Here is a 19176-nt window from a genome sequence, read left to right on the forward strand (position 1 = left end):
TTTTGGCCAACTCGCCGAGTGTCTCATGTGTTCTCGCCGCATAGATCGATCAGCCAAAGATCTCGTGCAGTAGTACGTGCTAGCTAGCACAGGAGGATCCATCCAGCAGCCTGCTAGGCTGCTTCGTGTATACGTACGCGTTGTTGTCTACGTCTATGTTTACCTCTCCGACGGATAGCTCGGAAAGCACTCGTGCTAGTATCGTACGTATGTATTGCCGGAAAGTACACGGCAACAACGTCGACGTCGGGTCTGGGCCAACATTTCAAGCATCACCAAATTATTCACTCTTTGTTAGGCGATGTAATAATAGGGACTTGGTAGTGTGGATCCTGTTGGAGTTAAACCCGACGTGGGTTTCTCCCATACGTGTGTACGCAGGTGTACAGATAGGATACCTGACTATCACCTAATATTTACATGTACGTGACCGAGTAGGATTAGTTTTAGTCACCGAATCGATTTGGTGCTATCTAGTCTAGCCTCTCTATATATACATGTAATGGTCCCTATAAACATGAGCATCAAAGTAAGAAGAAAAAACCACGCACGTATCGTGCGTGTGGCCATCCAAATCGTTTTCGCGTGGGTGTGTTTCCGGCTAGATCAATCAGCTAATCGTGTAGCTAGCTTAAGCCTAGTACACGTATAGCAGATTGATATTTGCTTTGTACGTGCGTGTTGGAAGCCAGGTTCGGGCAAAGTATCTCGTTGAGTTCGTCAACAGACTTCGTTCGTCGTCGTTCGTCGTCGTTCGTCGTCAGTAGTTGTCGTCGCCGGAAAGTACTCGGCGTCGGGTCTAGGCCAACAATTGTTATCAGAGCAAGGTTGATCTTCTAGTAACGGAAGATCATGTCGAAGGACGACAAGACCAAGCAGCTGGCAGCGTACTCCGGTGCGGCTAAAGTATTTGCTGCTCCGGCGAGCTCGTCGTACCCATGATTTGACCGCGAGAACTTCGGGGTCTGGAAGGAAATGATGGAGTGTGGTCTCCGCGCCAACGTGTTGTGGGACGCAGTCGATCCAGGAGGCGACGCTTTCAAGAAGGGGGGAGCCGAGCACTGGACGGATAGGCAGGCGGCATTGCCGATTTACTCGACGATGTCGATGGATGTTCTCCAACACCTGAACGCCAAAGAAACGGCGAAGAAGGTGTGGGATACCTTGGAGCTCATGTTCGAGGGACACGACCGCGTCAAGCAAGCCAATATCCAAACTCTCTTAAGGAACTATGAGACTTTGGTCATGGGCGACAATGAGTCCGTGGATTGGTTTGCGTCAAGGGTAGCTACTCTCGTCAATCGGATCCGTGCACTTGGAGAGAATCTAACGGAGGCCTCGGTTGTCCGTCGGTTCTTGGCGTGCGGCTCTTCCCTGGTACTTGCAAATTGTCACGGCGATCGAGCAGTGCGTCGATCTCGCGACTCTCTCCATTGACGATCTCGTCGGGCGCTACAAGGCTCACGACGAGTGTAAGAGGTACAGTCTCGGGGATGGGAGGAAAGATGAGCTTGTCATGCTCACGCGGGCTCAGTGGCAGGTGCTGGACACAAGGAGAGAAGGTGAGGGCTCTAGCAGTTACGCTCGCCAAGATCGTGTGCCAAACGAACAAAGTCAGAAGGACGCTACCGATGGCGTTCCGAAGAAGAAGAAGAAGTTCGACAAGCGCAAGATCAAGTGTCACAATTGTGGCATCATGGGGCACTTCAAGTCGGAGTGCAAGAATCCCCCAAAGGAGAAGGCGTGCATGGCCCAACAAGGATATGAAGGTGACATGATGTTGATGTGTGAACTCGTGGACGAGGAGGATCCGGTTCTTCAAGTGCCGGCTAAAGAAATTGCCGCACTCCATGAAGGAAAAGTTTGCTCTCAAGATCATGGTTCGGAAACCCGTATCGATGCTACGGATGCGGAGGGTGATTCCCAAACTTACATCAATGCTATGGGTGTAAGTGCTAACTTTGTTGGAGCGAAGGAAGCACTCATTACGTGCGCTCGGTCGTGGAGAAGCGATCTTGCAACAAACACGAGAGATGATTCCAAAACTCGTGTCAAAGCTACTGACGCGAGAGGTAATTCTAAAATTTGTGTCGATGCTAGAGACATGAATGTCACTTCAACGTACGTGGCGTCTGAAGACCATGAATCAAAGTATGCGCAAGATCCCGAAGGAAGAGACGCTGACGCTTCAATGAAACCTCGTCTTGAGCTGAGCAAGAAGAAGATGGTGAGACTACTCGACTACAGTGGTAGTGACAAGGAAGGAATTGTTGACGACCGTAAGAGTACCTCAGACGTGGCATATTTCCTTGGTGGAAGCATAGTAAGGTGGCTATCACGAAAGCAGAAAGTGGTGACATCAAATTCAAGTGAAGCAGAGTGTCAAGGTGTGTGGCTAGGGAGGCTACACGGTGATCTCATGGAGTGGTGCTCAAAGTTGATAGCGAGTCTATGTTTTTTCTATGCGAGGATCTAGTGCGGCGTGACAGGAGCAAGCACATTGATATGATGTATCACTACATGAAGGACGGCGTGGAAGAAGGTAAAACAAAGGTCAACTACATTTGCACCGAAGATCAGGTGGCGGACTTGCTAACCAAGTCATTGGGACGACAGAAGTTCACGGAGATGCGGGAAAGGATAGGCGTCCAAGTTGTGAAGTGAGGACATCGTGTTTAGGGGGTGATTGTTGGAGTTAAACCCGACGTGGGTTTCTCCCATACGTGTGTACGCAGGTGTACGGATAGGATACCTGACTATCACCTAATATTTACATGTACGTGACCGAGTAGGATTAGTTTTAGTCACCCAATCGATTTGGTGCTATCTAGTCTAGCCTCTCTATATATACATGTAACTAGTGGTTGGGGCCCGCCGTTGCGGGCCGTTTGACAGGAAGTTGTGCGCACCATATCCTTGTTTCAAAATTTAAAAAAAAATTATATCATGTAAACATTACATTCATCTCAAAAAGAAAAAAAAACTAAAAAAAACTTTTTTTTGTAAAGAAAAAAATCTTCCTTTTTTTTTAAAAGACTTTCTAAGACAGTAGGAACATCTTTTTTTGCTGCACCAAATCACTACTAAAAAAGCCTCAATTACCGTTGGTTCAACCATATGTAAGAACCTAAGAGTGGTTCAACCATATGTAAGAACCTAAGAGTAGGCTGCTTTTATCATGGAAGGAGGCATTGCACTAATAGACATGGCAGGAGCAGCCTAATTTTAGACGAAGAACACCTGAGATAGGACACAACAACAATGAATCCATAAATATTACGGTAGAGTAAAAGGTCACATCTGGCATAATTTGAAAAAATCAAAAGTACAAGTAGGAAACGGTTACATCGAACATACAAAGAGACAAGAGAGTACATCTGAATATATGGTGACCATCACTCCGTTGTGCTGGCGTGCAATTTTCTTTACTCTGAATATATGGCAGCAGCAAAGGTAAGTAAATGTATCCACGAAACTGCAATTAGCAGGTGCACCTAAAAGAAAATGATGATCTGACTCTGAGGCGGAACAAAAGGAAGTTTCAAAATGACTATGGTTTCACTCAGATAACATGGTTAACTTACATTTCAATTGTACTTGGCACCATCATGACAGGATAGTTTAATAAAAACATGTTTGGTAAGACATACTAAAATTATTCAGTGTGCGGTATATGTATGTTGGAAAGAAAGAAATAATACACACCTCTGATCCAGAAGTATGTCGAGACCTTGAGCGAGGACCTGAATTACAGGATAGTACCCATCAACCATCAAACCATGGCCACAACTGAGAACATGTTCCTCACCCAAGTTTTTGAGAGAAATTTCATCTCCATCTGCAGCAAACTATGCCTCCAGCTGACAGACACACCATTGCAGGATTCGATCATCTAGACCTTCTAGCCTATAAATTTACAACAATATCAGTCCAACTCTTAATTATGCACCAACCATCCAATTTATAGATTGTATCTTGGAAAAATCATGTGTCAACATGTAAAAGATTGTTGTCGTGTGGAAGCTCTTCCTTTCCGCCTCCACTGTCTTGTGCCCCTGCTGCTACCAAACAATTAACATTCCATTATTCTTGAGGTATCTATCTATATCCGTAGCAACATAGGGTGTTTATCCAACTTCAATAATATCTAAAAGAAAGACCATTATGTCAATTAGAACAACAAAAACAAACAGGAGTATTTTAATCAAATAAAGAATCACTTGTATACTATACCTAAGACAACAATATGAACAATTTCAGAATTGAGCGAATGCACGAACGCCTAGTTATCAATGTATAGAAAAATTACATTTGTCTGCAGTAAATTTATAACTGTCTAGCTGAATTAGTCTTCTTACATAAGCATATATCCTCCCAAGTAGTAAAAAGCACCCTAATATGGCATTCACCAACTCTTTTCACCCATTGCTATGTAATATATTTGATTTCCCATTAGTTGAACGAGGCCAATTATAAGGTTGTGCACTAAGGTAACAAAGGTAAGAATATGCATAAGATACGCCTAAACATGTCAGTATATAATCAAATAGCATATCTCATTTAGTAGGAGGTTTTCCTGTAGAGGCGCACAGCAGCGGCGTTGAAATTCCGAGTTTCATTTGTTTGTAATTACACAAAAATGGAGTTTTCTTTGTTTTTGTAGTTACACAAAAATGGAGTTCACTAGTGGAATCACATGTAGCGGAGTTGTTCAATCAATCGACAGGAGAAAATTGATATATGCACTAAGCACCACAAAGTTGTGTAACAAGAAATAGAGGAAAAACTGAAGGAAGAGGCAAAGAAGGAGCTCTGTGAACTCTCAATATTCCTAACCCAAGACCGCTGCAGCAAGGCTCGTCATACAGGAAACGTAGCTTCTCACCTCCAGTTCTCCTTGGGCTTACACCCGGATGCGAGGTAGGCGATGAGGTCCCCGTTGGTGAGCGTCCTTCGTCAACTTCGTCGTCTCCACAGGGTTTGGCCGCCACGGCCCCGCCGCGCCGACGCGGTACATCTCCACCCCCACCTCATATAAAACGACCAAGAATCACCTCTACAACTCGCCGCCCAAGGAAGGATCTCCGTCGACACCTCGATGGCATCCCCTTCACCCCCTCCTCCTCTGCAACCATCATGGAGGTCGGGTGGAACGCAAAGACGAGAAGATTTCGGGGGAGCGGATCTGAGGAGGGCGCCTTTTGCGGTTGCCAGCGCCGGTGAGTCTGGGATGAGACGATGGGGCGGCGGCAGCGGCGGCGGTGGGGGCGCCGACCCTAGCGGCCTAGCCCACCCGGGGAAGGGAGGAAGGAAAGGGGAGATTTTTTTACTTGCGCTGGCGGCTCTTTTTTTTCTCCCAGCGATCTCTTTTTGTCTGCTAGCGATCGGACGTGGCATAGCTCAGATAATGCCCATCCCGCGTAGCTTAATGTGTTTGATGGTCCGTGTAAACATCAGAATGGTGAGCATCAAAGCAAGAAGAAAAAACCACGCACGATACGTACGTGTGGCTATCCAAATCGTTTTCGCGTGGGTGTGTTTCCGGATAGATCAATTAGCTAATCGTGTAGCTAGCTTAATCCTAGTACACGTATAGCAGATTGATATTTGTTTTGTACGTGCATGTTGGAAGCCAGGTTCGGGCACAGTGCATCTCGACGTAAAGTATCTCGTCGAGTTCGTCAGCAGGCTTCGTCTGTCGTCGTTCGTCGTCGTTCGTCGTCGGTCGTTGCCGTCGTCGGAAAGTACTCGGCGTCGGGTTTAGGCCAACAGATCCTACTCATATGGTGCACAAGCCTAACTAACTTCGTAGTGTGGATTCACACACAGAAAAAAAGAGAAGATAATAATCTCCTCCCTCCATTTATGCATGCAAATAGGGACTGTGATGCAAAAAATGTACTTTTTTTGCAAGGACAGAAATGTACATTTTTTTAAATAAAAGGGGTTTCCCCCTGCTCCATTTTTATTGAAGCAGCGAACCAAACAGTTTACAGCCCAGATAATCCACCAAAACAACTCAAACGTAAACTACCAGAAAGTTAACCACCAAAAAAGCAGAAAAAGTTTCAGCTACAAACACTAGTAGGACATATTACGGACGAGATTTTATTAGAGTTTCGGTTCTAGCCCGACGACCAAGCGATACGCAACAGTTCTCCCCTGAACTTGTCCAGCTTAGTGACGAACTGACGAAGAATCTCCTCCTGTGTGGCATCGCAAAGCAGCCCACTGCCGAAGAAAGGCTCGAAGTTTCACAAGGACCCAACCTAGACTTCTCCAAGAACGACCCTGGAAACAAAAGTCATTTCTCAGTCTCCAAATGCTCCATAAGGAAGCAGCAGTAATCATATTTTGCACAAGCAGTTTTTTATGCAGCTGCCACAAGGCACATACATCCTTAAAACAAGAGATATAGCAATCTGGAAATGAATCAGTAAAAAGCTTCCAAATACATCTAGCAACCACACAATCAAAGAACAGGTGTTGCACCGATTCCGTTTCTTTGCAGAACAAGCAAGTAGGATCGTTGACAGTTTACGTTTAGCTAAATTGTCCCTGGTCAGAACTTTGTTATAGACACACAACCAAAGAAACACATGAATCTTTTGTGGGCAGAGAATTTTCCAAAGATTTTCCCCAATGGTAAAAACCACTCCCCCAAAGTTAATAGTATGATAAAAGGATTTAACCGAGTAAACCCCACTTTTTTCCAACATCCAGACTGGGGTATCAAGGGTCTCTGTTAAGTTTACAGTCTGGATAATCTCCAGTAGTTAATTCCATCTAATCAGCCCACTATAGTTAACACATCTCCTAAAAGATAGTTTGAGGTTAACACCATCCCACACTTGTGAGATGGTGCATTCAGGTTGGTTACAGATGGAAAACAGATCCCAAAACTGAACTTTGAGGGAACAACCCCCAAACCATAAGTCATGCCAAAATTTGATGCTCTCTCCATTACCAATCCATTTATAGAAATTCCTAGAGGCATTTAAATCCCAAGTTACACTCTTCCAAAATGAAAAGCCATTGCCAGCTTTATCCCAAAAAATATTAGGAGAAATAGTATTGTACTTGAAAGAGATAACTTCTTTCCAATTTTATAAGGGGATCAACAAACCTTCTTCCCGAGGAGGCTAAGAGGGCCATATTAAATTCTTTTAAATTGGGAATGCCCATGCCCCCAAATGCCTTCTTCCTGGTGATCAGGCCCCAGTTAGCCAAATGATACTTATGTTGGTCTCCTACATTCCCCCAGAAGAAATGGGTCATCTGGGAATTAATAGCATCAATTTCCCACTTTGGGAACCTAATCACATCCATAAGGTAAGCAGGAATACTGACTATACAAGCACATAGCAGTATCAGTTTACCTCTGTAAGAGAGATGCTGACCCAGCCAGCCAGAAATACAACTAATAATCCTACCAATGATAGGCTGCAGATCCTCTCTACGCAACTTGTCAAAATGAAGGGGCACACCCAAGTATTTGATGGGAAAAGAACCAATCTTGCAGCTAAAGATCTTGGCAAAAGATTTAGCAACCTCTTCCTCAATATTAATGGTAAGAAGGTCACTCTTATGACAGTTAATCTTCATCCCAGATAGGTTTTCAAAACAAGATAGAATCCATTTGAAGTTTCTGGCTTTCTCATTGGAGTTATCCAGAAACAGTAAAATATCATCAGCATATTGTAAACTAACAATCCCTCCATTAACAACATGAGGCAGAAGCCCCGAAATTAAATTTTGTTGAGAAGCTTTTAATCAACATTTTGGAAAACACATCAGCAACTAGGTTAAAAAGAAGGGGAGAAATGGGGTCCCCTTGTTTGAGACCCTTACCACCCAAAAAATAGGGTCCAGTCACATCATTAATACGGACACTGAATGTACTTCTAAGAATCACACTTTTAATCCAAGAGATCCACCTCATCCCAAAACCCCTAGATCTCAGCATATCAAAGAGAAATTCCCAACTCACCCTATCATAGGCTTTCTCATAATCTAGTTTGAGCACAAGCCCTTGGGTTTTGGATCTCTTAATCTCATGGATAACTTCATGGGCCAACACCACACTCTCCAGAATAAATCTACCTTTAATAAAAGTTGTTTGATTAGAAGAGATCAGTCTATCCCCAATAGGGGATAATCTGGTGGTCATGGCCTTGGTAAGAATCTTAACTGCACAGTTCCCCAGACTAATAGGTCTGAACTTGTTCATATCCTTGGCATCTACTTGTTTAGGGATTAACACAATAATGGCAAAGTTCAGCTTATAAATGTCAAGATTACCAACTTCAAAATCCCTCACCATGGCCATGAAGTCGTTTTAATCAGATCCCAAAAAACCTGATAAAATAGAAAAGAAAGACCATCGGGTCCTGGTGCACCATGTGCATAGGAACTGAAGAATACGGGCCAAAGAAGGAAGGCAACCGCCAGTGAATATGTACTCTTTTATGAAGTCTGGCCTTTTTCTGTATTGCTCGTACCGTCCCTATGGAACTGAGATGAACTGAATGCACATGTGCAATGGTTAGTTCGTGATAGACCTAAGGTCTTGTTTGGATAATAAGGACATCTTTCATTGGATTTTTCTGCCGATCCGAAAGAATAAGTCCTAATCGTCGTTCTTGTGCACCGAAAATAGGTATATACTTCCTACAAGTAATTCCGGACAGAGGAAGTACTACTTAGTTGGTGTTCACAGGGATGGTGAAATCCAGCCGTGAAGTCATTTGGAAATATACTTAGTTGTTAATGCACTAACCTGGAGGACCAATATCCCATCTTCAACCAAGTAAGACTCACACCAAGCAAAAAAAATCGTCCATCTATTCATTTTTTTGATAAAGGGCATTTCATTAATTTCAAATATTGAGTTGATACAATCGTATCGCTGCAAAACCCGGCCTCTGCATAACTGGATGCATGCAGCCAACGTAAACCAGAAAGTAGTACCGAGCATGAAGAGAAAATACAAATAAAAAGTAAATGGTCTAACAGCCTATGGAAATCTGATCCTATCCGGAGGTCACACCGCCATCCATGGGTGTAGAAAACTTCCGTGGCTGTACGCTCCAGCCGAGCAGACCCCATCGTAAAAAGGTCATTGTCTTCCGGCTTCTGCAGGATAGACCAAGTACAGAGCCATTGCGAACATGTATGAATAACCTGCACAGTAGATGGAATGCATTTTTTGTTAAAGACGATATCATTCCTAGTAAGCCATCTTGCCCAAATTAAGGCAGCCGCCCCCACAAGAATGTGAACAGAATTTTGTTTGTGAATACCCATCAGCCGGTTGCCAAATATGTTCTGCGCACTACGTGGTGGGTATATGTTTGAAGCTATTTGGACAATGGCCCACACAGATCTGGCAAACTTACACTCGAAAAATAAGTGTTCGATAGACTCGTCGTGATGGCAGAAGACGCATTATTTGCATCCTTGTCAGTTGCGCCGTGCCAAATTAGTCCCCTTTAATAAAAAACCAGAGGAATATCTTTACTTTTAGAGGGATTTTAAGCTTCCATAATTTTTTGTTGTCTGTCGGGACCTCATAATGAGCCAGTGCATCATACATGGATTTAACCGAAAACTTTCCGTTTTGGTGTAGTTTCCAACGAAAGGAATCTGGTTCATCTGACAACTGGAAGTCTCCAAACGAGTGACTAGTTCAGTCCATGCTGCTAGCCGAGGTTCGAAAAGAGTCCTGCGAAAATAGATAGCAGGATTATCAATACACAAAGCTTGTTTGACCGTGACGAACTTGTGTGTGACAATCCTGTATAAGTTGTGGTATTGCACACTTAAGGGGGTTGCTCCAAGCCCGATATCTTCCGAGAATCTGACCTGGGAGCCATCTTTGACCGAGAAGCTCCCGAATTGAAAGAAGAATTATTTGGCCTTCATTACCCCACTCAAAAAATGTGAATCACCCGGTTTCCAGAATACCTGGGAAATAGCTTTGGACCCCACGTATTTATTACGAATGATTTCCTTGCCATACGCCATCCTCAGTTAGTAGTTTATACACCCATTTGCTGAGAAGGGCAATATTTTTGATCTCAAGGTCTTGGATTCCAAGTCCCCCTTGGCTCTTAGGTCGACATAATACATTACACCTAGCGGCTAGTCTATATTTCTTCGTCTCGATATGACTCTGCCAAAAAAACGGGATCTAAAGTAATCGAGACGCTGAAGGACGCCTTTAGGTAGGTGGAAGAAAGATAGCATATATAAAACCATGTTTGTGAGTACCGAATTGATCAATGTTAAACGCTCCCATAAGACAATAGTTTGGCTTTCCAGCTAGCTAGCCGTTTCTCTAGTCTTTCTTCCACATTCTTCCATTCAACTATAGTCAAGCGCCGATAATGGATAGGTATACCCAAATAGAGAATCGGGAATTTCCCGATCTGGCATCCAAAAATTTGGACATATGAGGATGCCGCCGCATCACCAAAACAGAAAAGTTCCCTCTTATGGGAATTAATTTTTAGACCAGACAACTCCTCGAACGCACATAGTAGCAGTTTAAGGTTTTTCGCTTTTTCTAAGTTGTGATCCAAGAACAAAATAATATCATCCGCATATTGAAGGATGGAGAGGCCTTCGTCCACCAAATGGGGAATAACTCCACTGATTTGTCCGGCCAGCTTAGCCCTCTGAACGAGCATGGCTAACATATCGGCGACAATGTTGAACATAATAGGAGATGCGGGGTCCCCTTGACGCAGCCCCTTCTTGGTATTCATGACCAACATGTTCAATCATACCACTGATTTACATAAGAGGAATACATTAAGTACAATCACCAGCACAACACGAATCTGTAATATAGTAACACTTACCAGCTTATGATTGCGTCATACTTAAAAGGTGGTATTTTATGGTAGTCGCACAGCAGAAAATTTACGTGTTCCTGGAAATTAATAACAATAGGCAGTAGAATTGTTAGCTAAAATTTCACCCTGCGGAAGCATATAAGCTGGGACAAAACAAATACTAATTTGCCGTGCACGTCTATATTTGTTTTCTAGTTCGGAAATTATAGTATATGCCAATCCAAAGTTCCAAACTACTCGATTTTGAGATACTCCGCTGTAAAGTTCCACTGATCACCATTGGCAAAGTGGTAGTTGTTTCCTCGCCGCAATGGGTGTCGTCGCTGGCGGAGGACGGGCAGACGATGGCGGCGGTGGAGTATTCCTTGTTGTACCTGGACTGATTCAATCGTGTGGAGGATCGGTGTTGTCAGCAATGGTGGGCATGCGAGATAATACCATTCCATTTTGAGTAGGCTGTGATGGATCGAGTCATCTGCTTCAGACTCTTCACAGTTATATACCCACTAGTAAATGTGATCGTGCGGAAAAAAATCAATGAAAAATAGAAAGACCAGATGTTATACGCAATGACAGATGACACACGTCTTTTTTTTAGAAAAGGAGGATATACCACCGGCCTCTGCATCTGGACGATGCATATAGTCATTTTATTAATTATTCATAAAGACCATACAAAGTAATACATCAGTCAGCCTGAAGCCACCGTCTAGGCAACATCTGTTGCTACTCCTATCCCTTGATGAAGGTGTGCTGGATATCCGGACCAAATATCAAACAAATATCGCACCAAATCCTAACATCTATAGCCGGATGCCCCAGCCCAGCCACCACTGGGACTGGATCCCATACCGGTCCGACGCACTCTCAGAGGCTGTCTCCACCATCTTCCATCATTCCATCTCCAGACCTAGAACAGACGCATCTTCCTTGCTAGGTCTGCCGTCGACGCCACCACGGCGCCAAACAGAGCCACCATCCTGCATGTATCCGTCTACACGTGCGTGTCGCCAAACCACCGGAGCGCCATGCCGCTGGGATCCACCGCAGGGCTCGCGGTAGAACAAACACTGCTCCTCCTCTTGTCCCGTCCATCCAGCACGTACTCCAAAATGATGCCATCAGGAGGGAAACGACATCGTAGATGCCATCATCGTCCGGCCGGTAGATCCAGATCTAGAGTTTCCTTCGGAGCATCATGAGTGTGGTTCCACGACCTGCAACAACGATGCCTCAAGATGGTAACGACGTCCTAGACGCCGCCATCGTCCGCCATGACCGAGGTCGGGCGGTTTAAACCGGAAGTTGCGTCCCCCCGATCTCGTGGCTGGATGGAACCGAGGAAGGCTCGTCATGTAGATGAGGCCGCCGTCGGCATGCCGGCAAGGGGCCTCCAGCCACCCCTCACCGATCCTCCTCGCGCCACCGGCCGATCAAGATCAAGTTGTGACGGATCTGGGCAAGACACGGCCAGATCCGCAGCCCTCGATGTAGCCCTTGCACGCAGCCGCCACCCTTGCTGGATGGAGCGCTGCACCGCCACCATCCAACCTCCGACCACGGCCGGCCATGAGGGCCACGAACGCCGCCACGCAACAGGGACGCTGCCCTGACTGTCGCCCCCGTCATCCACGCGCGCGACGGCCCCTCTGCCTCGCTGGGACTCCGCGGCTACCACCCGCCCTGGCACTAAGGTGCAGGACCCGCCGCCACCGCGGCCCTAGCCGGCGGCAGCGGCGGCCGGCGAAGGACATAAACTCTCGGGCGGCTAGGGTTTCAGGGCCCTTGGCGTCGCTCGAGGGGAGGCGACGCGAGGGGTCTTTTTTCCAATGGGGAGAATTTCACTTCCCCACACGTCTAACGGACTATTTGTGAAGGACCAAGCTAACAACATTCATATACTGTTTTAAAGCTTGTGGCTTCCCGTGAATGGCAACACTCATTTAGTTCTACACCACTCAATGTAAAACTCTAAAGAGGAACATAAAAAATTAACCAAAATGTTACAAAATAATTTAAAAATGTAAGGCCCAAATCTGGAGTGGTCATTGTGAATTGGTTCAGAGGATGCGAACCATATAACCTGGAAAGTGCTATATATAACAATATAACTTAAGATTATCACAAAAATCATTAACTCTCGACCTCTACCGACACAATTATGCCCATTCAAAATATCACCAAATTTGAGTATTACATCAAATATATTTCAACAATACTACATGAAAGTTGAAAGAATCCACAGCCGACACCCGAGTAAGTTAGGTGTGAGCTTTGTGTTCAAGTATCTTTGTGCATAGTACTATGATACATTAGACGGAGGTGAAAATTAAATTTAACAAACACGATAATCACTATGATGCCACGGAGAGAGCAGGGCCCGCCTCCAGGCCCTTTAGCCTAGCAATAAGCCACATCAATTGTAATTAGGAAGATTAGATGGACAATGGTACACCTTAGAAAAATATTAGCCTCACACAAAATCGTCTTACTGTAATGTGTGTATCATAATTCGCAAAGAAAATTTGTTTATCCTGAATTTCATCCATAAGTAGCGAGCATAAAAAATTATAAATCTATGGAAATTAATATTGTAAATATGCAATCTTACCATCTTAGTGATGCACAACCAAATATGAAGCTTGTCGAGGAGATCCATTCTGATGTGGCTAGGCTAACTTTCTATGTAACGAAGGTTCAGTATAGAATTTCGATATACCTCCATTAGCCCATCCATAATTGTCCCGTGAGGAATGAAATAGGGAACTGGAGGCTAACATGCTTACACACCATCAACATAAGATAGTTGCTCATAAACTACATCCACGTATGACCTTGGGTAACATCCGAATTCCTCAAATCATTGTGTATTCTGCAGACTTGACCGTCCTTTAAAATATGACAAATGTCAACCCCTCTAGACTTATTTCTTCTCTGAAAAATATGAAAACATACCAAGATCTGATTATAGAATAAAATTTTATGATCCATTAAATATGAAATCCGTACGAATATGCATGACAAAAACTGAAATCTCCACTATTGGTTTCTAGCGAAATTTGAGTCACACGTCAAATCTTCAGGCAAAGGTAGTCTATTGTAGGAACAAACATAAATTTGCTAGAACCTCTCGTCCAAATTACTAACTGAAAATTTGACTACGCTTATATATTGGAGGCTTACTGGATTCAGTATCCATCTAATATCCTCAAACGATGATGTTGTTGGGGAGTTCTGTGTGAATCAGAGCCTGCTCCAAAGTCTGTTGTGCAGTGATCCTACAATTGAACAGAAAGGTACATTTTGTAATATGTATTATTAAAGAACTGATAGAACATTCAGTTTTCTCTAACGCAACGAATTTTTTAACCATTACCAATGCGCACCTTTGATGGTTCAACTCACATTAACCATGTAAATATCCAGAGCAGTGGGGTACCTTGCTGTCGGCCATCAGAGAAACGTCGAGTTATGCCTCACCGTCCAAAGTGTTCGCACGACCCCACCGCCCTCTCCTTTTCCTTCTTCTCTTCTCTCTCCCTTTTTGAATTCTTCTCACTTCTAGGGAAGCAACTCACATGACTTTGTACTGGCAAATAGCGCAACAATATAGGTGAGGCTGAATGTGCAAACTACAGGAGCACCGAGATACAGGGTTATTACTCTCGGTGGCGACTGTCAACAAATTCAACTCTAGTAATAATCATTGCCCGCAGGAAATAAAACATCCTCTTTAATAGTTTGTTGCATCATTTGTAGAAGTTGAAGTGTGTCTAAGGCTTCTTGACATTGGTTTGGTAACTGATTGGCAATCTCTGGCAATGGCTAGACGACAGCTATTCTCGATTGCTCAACAATTAGAAATTGTCTTGCAATGACCCACCAGCGCATGGGATCGAGGCAGTTTTCGAGGGTAGAGTATTCAACCCAAATTTGTTGGTTCACCAATAGGAAGTGAGAGGATACTCTCAAGTATTAGTAGCTGAATGTGTCAGATTCAACCACACCTGAAAGATTAATATCTGCTAGCAAAGTATCAACAGCAAGTAGTATGATAGCAACGGTAGCAAGTAACAGCAGTAGCAAGTAGCAACAGTAGCGGAGCAAAACAAGTAACAACAGCAGTGGGACAAATTCGTAGACAATGGGTCGGTGATTTGTTTGGATGATATTCATCATGCAATAGTTATAACACGGAGAGATATGTGGCTAGCTCCCGTTCGTCAATGTGATGTAGGCATGCATTCCGTGTGTCGTCATACGTGCTTAGGGAAAAGAACTTGCATGACATCTATTGTCCATCCCTCCCGTGGCAGCGGGGTTCAAAAGGAAACTACGAGATATTAAGGTTCTCCTTCTAATAAAGAACCGGACCAACGCATTAGCACTTGGTGAACACATGAACTCCTCAAACTATGGTCATCACCGGGAGTGGTTCCGGTTATTGTCACTCCGGGGTTGCCGGGTCATAACACATAGTAGGTAACTACAACTTGCAAGATCGGATCTAAAACACACATATATTGGTGACAACATAATAATTTATTATCTGAAATCATTGCACTCGGGCCCTAGAGACAAGCATTAAGCATGGCAAAGTAGTAGCAACATCAATCTCAGAACATAGTGGATACTAGGGATCAATCCCCGTCAAAACTAACTCGATTACATGATAGATCTCATCCTACTCATCACCACCCAGCGAGCCTACGAATAGATTACTCATGAACGACGAAGAGCTTCATGGAATTGGAGAGGGAAGAAGGTTGATAATGACGATGGCGACGATTTCCCCTCTCCGGAGCCCAAAACGGACTCCAGATCTGCCCTCCAGATGAAGAACAGGATGTGGCGGCGCCTCCGTATCACAAACGCGACGAAATCTTCTCTCTTTATTTTTTCTGGGACGAAAGTGAATTTATAGAGCTGGAATTGGGGGCGGCAGAACCACGTGGTCCCCACAAGCTTGCTAGCCGCCACCAGGGGGTGGCGGCTACAGGGCTTGTGGCCCACTGGCCCATCCCCTCCGGTGGATCTTTGCGCAGGTATTTTTCATATTTTCTAGAAATATTCTCTGTAAATTTTCAGGACGTTCTGAGAACTTTCATTTCTGCACAAAAATAACACCAAGGCAATTCTGCTGAAAACAGCGTCAGTCCAGGTTAGTTCCATTCAAATAATACAAATTAGAGTCCAAAACAAGGGCAAAAGAGTTTGGAAAAGTAGATATGATGGAGACGTATCAGTAACCCTTCTAGAAATCCTTGAGGAGGATGACGTAGCGAATTTTATGGACAACATGCATGCCACCTTCCTGTCAAATAGCAGCAAACTGAGACACGGTGAATAACACAAAGGAGGAGGCGGAAAAAGTGTGCCTAATTTACACAAGCAATTACATAACATCTCATAATCAGGAGTTGCTATTGCATTATAGGTGTCAATATATATGAAACAAATGTATGGTGATCAGAAGGCCGTCCGTCGAAAGAATTAACATCCCAAAAGGGCCACGATCTTTCCCCTAAAAAGGGGAGATCCGTTGCTTACTGCTCACGTCGTCCGCCTATCTTTCTTCTCATTCGTTTCCCAACATTTACTATGATAAACTTTTAAGAATAAAGGATTTAGAAATCGTTGTCATTTTCTAATTAATCTGAGGCAATGAGATTTCTAATGTTGAAGTAGTGCAACTGAAAAAGAATGTTCAACATAATGCAAAGGCCCTCATATCATTAGCATCGATTTTATCCGTTCTAGACACATAATCTTCCAAATCAACTCACACCAGCATCACTAATTTTATCCTTCCTGGAGACATAATCTTCCAAATCAACCTCGACACTCAAGTTCATCTTAGCATACAAACCTGGAAGAAAGAGATCATCCTAATTATCACATGCGAACAAAACATAATCTCAGAAACGAATATATCAATAGTTAAATTGAGCAGACCGCTCACCACAGCCACTGCGATGCTCCTGGTCATTGGAGTGCTGGAGGTCGGATCGAAGGCGTGGTGGTGGTATTGGACCATGACCAGTAGTACAGGTCAGTGGACTCCGTCCTGGGGTAGTGCACGCCCAGACCTCAATGCCCGAGATCCTCCCGAGGAGAGTTGCCGCCGCCGTGAGCCATGTCTCCTGTCCGAGCCATTCGCCTGCATCCGCGAGTGCGCATATGTACCTCCGACCATGCACCCTCTCCTTTTCCCACTTGTGTGCACTCTCCCTTCCTGAAATCTTCTCTCGCACGGAAGAAACCAGCCAACGGATCCCACCTCCCCCTCACTAGATCCGGTCCACCACGAGCACCAAGGCGCCCTTCCTCCGCGCTCCTTCGCCTCGTCTCCGACAAGCCCACGTCACGGCACGTGCTCGCGACCGGCACTGGCAGACAACGTACCCACTTGAACATGTTCGGCTGCCCCCCTTCCATCCTCCATCAATGCACACCAGCACAACAAGGATGACCTACCTTACCTAAGCACGCACCCAAGGCGTCAACCTTCCCGTCCTCCACCGCGGCTTTAGCCGTCTCCCCCGCCGTCGACAAGGGCGCCGCCCCTCATCTTTTCATCCTCGTTGCGGCTGGATAGAGGATTGCGAGTTGAATAGTGTGAAATGAAGGGATCTTTTTTGTAAAACCGAAACGGTATCACAGACATCCACTTTCAAAAGGACTGCGGGTTGAGTACCTAAAACCTCAGGGGCCTTTCTGCAAAATAGCAGCGACGGGTTTTCCAACAGAAGCAATAGCCGCTTTATTATTAGGTAAAGATACACTACACTTTCTCAATGAACATATATGGTGGAATGGTAATTACTGATAAACTATACAACTGTACAGGTATTGTGTAAAGGAGGGAGTAACATAGAACTAACCTCTAAGCCAGCTTCTCTTACTTTTCTCTCTACATATTTATGCTGCTCCGTCGACAAAGTGACTCGAGTGTATTTGCATCCAGTTTGCTTAACTATCTCTATTGCTAAACTTCCGCAGCCGCTACCGATATCAAGAACATGATGCCCCCTCTTGACTTTAGCCTTTGATTAAATGTGTATTTTGCAAGAATGAAGTACCATCAGATCATGTTCACAATATTGTCTAACTAGTAATCAATCTAATAATGCAATCTCTCGAAAAATGGAACTATTACCTTGTTGATTAGAAGGCTAAGTTTATGTTGCTGGGCTGCTTCTAAGCTTTTGTTCTCCTAGCAATTTAATATTAGTCCATGAATTAATAAAACTACTCTGCAAAATCTACAATTTGTGTAAGAAAATAACATGATGTACAAACCTTGAAAACTGCACAAGAGAAAGTCATATATATAGGCATCACGTCCATAAGTAAATAGACCGACTACTACTTGCATCTACTACTATTACTCTACTCATCGACCGTTGTCCAGCATGCATCTAGAGTATTAAGTAAAAACACAGTAATGCTTGGAGCAAGATGACATGATGTAGACAAAGTAAACCCAACTAATATTAATAAACCCCATTTGTTTATCCTTAATGGCCGCAATACAAATAGATGCCATGTCCCCGTCTATCACTCGAATTGAGCACCACAAGATTGAACCCAACAGAACGCACCACCCATGTCGAAGATAAATCAATCTAGTTGGCTAAACCAAACCGATAGATCGAAATAAAAACGAACCTGTAATAATCACGCATATAATAAGCCATCAAAGACTCAATATATTTTTCATGATTAATCTGATCATAAACTCATAATTCATCAGATCCCAATAAACACACCGCAAATAGGATTACATTGAATAGATCACCGCGGCAATCGTGGGAGAAAAAAGGTTGATGTAGAGGCCCTATGTGATTGATCCCCCCTCCGGCAGGGCATCCGAACAAGGCTCCAGATGGGATCACGATGGAACAGAGACTTGCGGTGGCAAAAAGGTATTTTGGATGGCTCTCTGGTGTTTTCCAATTTTAGAGGATTTATAGAGGCACAGTTAGGACAGGAGACGCCAGAGGGTGGTCCTAAGCGATCAAGACGCGCCCACCCCTTGGGGTGTGCCTTGTTTTCTTAGCACCGCCTCCTGCAGCCTTCGGCCTCCCTCCGAAGCTTCCAGGTCTTATTTGTTTCCAAAAAAATCATCAAAAAATTTCGTTGCATTTGGACTTCGTTTGGTATTGATTTCCTGAAAATCCAAAAACACGCATAAAACAACAACTTGCACTAGGCACTGGGTTAATAGGTTATTTCCAAAAAACAATATAAAACAACATATAAATGCATATAAAGTATTCAAGAATAATAATATAATAGAATGAAATAATAAAAA

The 19176-nt window shown here is 44.1% G+C and overlaps 1 pseudogene; it reads right to left on the minus strand.

The window, feature by feature from the left end:
- Nucleotides 1-8342: 8342 nt before the first annotated feature.
- LOC123428918 lies at nt 8343-18200 on the minus strand (annotated as a pseudogene).
- Nucleotides 18201-19176: the final 976 nt, after the last annotated feature.

This window comes from Hordeum vulgare, chromosome 2H, assembly GCF_904849725.1.
Source record: "Hordeum vulgare subsp. vulgare chromosome 2H, MorexV3_pseudomolecules_assembly, whole genome shotgun sequence".
NCBI classification, from domain to species: Eukaryota; Viridiplantae; Streptophyta; class Magnoliopsida; order Poales; family Poaceae; genus Hordeum; species Hordeum vulgare.